This window comes from Gymnodraco acuticeps, unplaced genomic scaffold (assembly GCF_902827175.1).
Source record: "Gymnodraco acuticeps unplaced genomic scaffold, fGymAcu1.1, whole genome shotgun sequence".
Taxonomy (NCBI): domain Eukaryota; kingdom Metazoa; phylum Chordata; class Actinopteri; order Perciformes; family Bathydraconidae; genus Gymnodraco; species Gymnodraco acuticeps.
The window spans coordinates 188616-193205 of NW_022989900.1; positions in this window are offsets into that span (position 1 = coordinate 188616).

The window sequence follows — 4590 nt, forward strand, 5'->3', positions numbered from 1 at the left end:
ACCTTTTCTTTTAAATATTAAGCTTCTTCACTATTTGTCCTACTCTTCGATTTTAACATTTCACTTTCAAGTTTTCAACAAAGTCATTGCAATGCATTTGAGCTGTAACAATTTTGATTCAAATCATTTCACTTTTCTGCATTTCTCCGCTAAGTTCAGCAACACACTTACTTGGTTTCTGTAGCTAAAAGCAGCTACAGAGACCATTCCGCTAATAACATATTCAGCTTTTTCTGCATTTTCAGCTAAATTCAGCAACAAATGTACACAGTTTACAGCATTCACACGCATTTTCAGCAGGAAATGCATTTTCTAGTTCCATCTGGTGCTCTGTTTTAAGTTCTGTTCATTGTTCATTGTTTGTTGGAGGATGTGTGAAACCCCATACAAATCTTGTTGCCTTAGAATTTGACAGCTTTCCCTCTTTTTTGTCATAGTGTGGAAAAAGGTAACCGTTATTAACATGTTACAACCATCCCTGGCATGTGTTACAACCGTCCCTGTACACTGGGATGGTTGTAACAGTTGAGTGACTATTTAAATACATTTTCCAACCTGTACTTATTTCATAAAAACAATTAAATACATTGTTTCAGTAGTTGACACATTGAGAATGTATAATATAACAAAAATGGCTATCCTAGTGTAAATGTTTTTTTACTTACTGGGGAAAACCTAAAAAGTGTTACAACTGTCCCTGATCTCCCCTACCAAAAGTAACAGTACCCAGATTGGTCCATTTCAGAATAACAAATAGTATGTGTTTTATTATAATTATTGATCATGAAAGTGTTCTCAAAGCTGGTAAATGTGCAGCTAGTTTGAATGACTTTGTATACTGCAGGGTAGCTTGTGAATTTACTCCAGGTGGAACTAAAGTCTGATTTAACACTTGATTAGATTTCACATCATTCATCCACATCTGTAAAGTAACTAAAGGTATACAATAAATGTAGTGGAGTACAAGTACACCATTTACCTCTGAGCTGTAGTGGAGTAATACATCATCAGCATCATTTGCATCCTCAACCTCATCTCCATCAGCATCCTCAGCTTCAACTCCCTCTGCATTTATATATTATATATATATAAAATCTTCAAATTACATTCTAATAACATAAGTATATTGATTAACAGCCCAAAAATGTACTTCAGATGAATTCATTTCAAGAACAACAGTAGCAGTATGAATTGTAGTTCAAATATAGCCGGTGACGCATGATGTCCACTACTTTGACAATTTATGCATTATATAATTCCTTAGTTGTTATTTGATGTCACCAACATTTTTATACCTCCAAGGGTCGCTTTCTATAGAAGGATTGGTAAGATGTTGATGAGTGACTGGGTCCATTTGGCTGTCTGTCGACCATCTTAGTTTGGAGGAATGTATCCTGCACTTGCCACTGAGTAGCAGTGTATTGGATGATGCCATAAAACCCCATGCATATACAAGAAAATGTCATTTGAATATCTGTCCACTGTCGTGACCTCTATGCATGAAAGGTTTAAGTATACTTGAGTTAATGTTTTTTTTCTTCTATTTAACCTTTATTTAACCAGATAAAAGCATTGAGAAAAAATCTCATTTTCAATGCTGACCTGGCCAAGAAGGCAGCAACGTTACACATAACACAAACATATAAAATACAGAGAACATAACTAAGAAAACAAAAGACGAAAAAGCCAGTCACTACATTGAGCACATTAGGACAGTAAGAAAGGTGCACTACTTATTTCTGCAAGAGCAGCTAGTGGTTAGGACTTCAGACAACTTCAATTGAAAACATGCTATTGAGACAAGTGCCCTCAGTTTGAGGCGTGATTGGAGGTCATTCCAAGACCAAGGACATTAATAACAAAGACTCCTTTTTCCAGCCTCAGTCCGCACGGCAGGTACCTGGAACCGTATCCAGGCACTGGATCTGAGGTTGTAAGAGTCACAAACTGGGGCACATCTGGCACAAATATACAGTGGAAGCTTACCTAAAATGGCTTTATACATTAATCAAAAAACCAATGCTGCATCCTACGCATACTAAGTGAGGACCATCCAGTTAGGCTATACAGTGTGCAATGATGAGTCCTATAGGGTGCATTTGATATATAACGCAGTGCAGCATGGTAGAGTGGGTCAAGTTTGGCCAAAACAGTGGGACAGGAAAATCTATAAATGGTATCACCGTAGTCCAGCTGGGACAGGAATAAGCCAGAGACCAACCTTTTACGGGAAGAAGTTGAAAAACAACATTTAAGTCTGTAAAGGAAGCCAAGAGTGAATTTCAATTTCTTTGTTAGAACTTCAATGTGGTGTTTGAAGTTCAGATTACTGTCCAACCAAAAGCCCAGATATTTGTAGGTATCGACAAACTCAACAACAGAGACGCCATCAAGGGTGTCAATGGAGAGGCAAGAGGACGCTGACTTGGGAGCAAAAAGCATTGCTTTGGTTTTCTTACTGTTCAAAAGCAGTTTGGAATCAAGAAGTGCATGCTGCAGCGTGATAACATCAGATTTTAAATTGGAAACGGCCATATCCAGAGAAGGAGTACATGAGTATACAATAGTGTTATCAGCATACATATGATAGGTAGAAAATTGCATCTGATTACAAATATTGTTTACATATAATAAAAAGGGCCCCAAAATAGAGCCCTGTGGAACTCCCTTCTCCAAGGTGACAGGGTGAGAGACAGTACTACCCAACCTGACGCATTGAGTACGGTCGGTTAGATAACTCTGAAACCAGCAAATGGCATTATGACCGAAACGAGACACATTAGACATAATGTGGTGATCTAGTGTCAAATGCTTTGGCTAAGTCAATAAACAATGCAACACAAACAGATTTCTTATCCAAAGCAGCCTTAATATCGTCTAAGACTTTCAGACTGGCAGTCACAGTACTGTGCTTTGATCTGAATCCAGATTGCATAGGGTTAAGGATGTTGTGTGAATTTAAAAAAAGTTTTAGCTGAGTAGAAACTAGGGACTCAAGAATCTTTGATAACACAGAAAGATTTGAGATAGGACGATAGTTATTAAACTCCGTGGGATCACCAGCTTTCAAGAGGGGCGATACCAGAGCTTGCTTCCACACAGCTGGCAGTGTGAGTGGACAGGGAGAGATTACAAATATCAGTTACTGGTCGTGGCATAATCTGAGCTGCAATTTTTAAAAAGAAAGGATCTAGGCCGTCAGACTTTTTAGGATCAATTGAGTGCAAACCCTGTAAGACTTCAGAGACCGAGAAATAAGCTAAATCAAAAACATGGGAGTTCATCTCTTGACTAGGGCTGCAAGGTACGACCATTTAGAGAGTCATGACTTTGCTCATCAAAAATGTGACCAGCCTTTTTGAAGTGAGCATTGAAAGCATTAGACATACCATCTGAATCTGAAATAAAAGAATCACTGACCTTCAGTTTTTGTGGGAAATCTTCTTGTTCTGAAGTGATTTCATTGTTTTCCAGAACTTAGAATGGTCATTAAAACAATCAGTGGTTAAGCTCAGATAGTAATCAGCTTTAACTTTTGTAATAAGGGCTGAACATTTAGGACACGAAAAAGAAGCCAGTCATCACTAGTGTTAGACTTGCTAAGGACCATGGTTATTTCGATCATGAATGAGATCAGATAGTTCTCTATGGAGTGTTCCTATTCTTAACTCTGAATTTTCTAAGGGGGGCATGTCTATTAATAATCGATAAAAAGTGATCACTACAAAAATTTGACGGCAACATCGACAGATGGAATTAACGCTATGAAGTGCCATTTAACCTCTGCCAGATCGTGTAGGAAAGTGTGTACTTAGTTACTTTGCACCACTGATTCATTTAGATGGGAACATCTCCAAATATGATTTTTATTTATTTGACTGAGGACCATCTTGGCACCCCATTCTTGCTATTGTGTTAAAACCTAAAATCAATCAGCTGTCTGGACTTCATCCTGTTCACACAGGCATGCTTAACATTAAGGTCTTCCCCCACCTCCGGCTAAAATACCCCGCAATCTATATATACAAGACACACAGTGTACAGTCAGAACATACGCTTTACATTGAGAACAAACACTGTACACACAAAATATACATTGAGTTAAGATTTAAAGATTGTACTGCAGTTTCTCGATTTTGTTAAGTAATCTTTAAACAAATATACCCACATACATACACAACACACCCATTACATACATACAGCACACATACTTTCTTGTTTGCTTAATGTTCTCACATATTTCAATTAGAATTTTGAACTGTAATTTTTTTAACGTTATCTTTACAGTTATCTTTTCTTATCTGTGTACATATATACACACCTACATACAGAACACACACTGTACATTCTGAACACACACATGTACATGTAAAGGATACAATACAGCATGCCGATCATTATTGTTCATTTGTATTCATATCTCACCCATATTGTTTTCCACTTGCCAATATTGTTTATTTATTAATGACATATTGAGCACACTATCTCTGTTCCAAGGAAGTCAGATTTAAAAGTCTTGAATCTCACAGAAACAGTAAGTGTCTAAGAGCTTTGGTCAGGGTTTGATGTAAATGAAGAGCAGAGACGAAG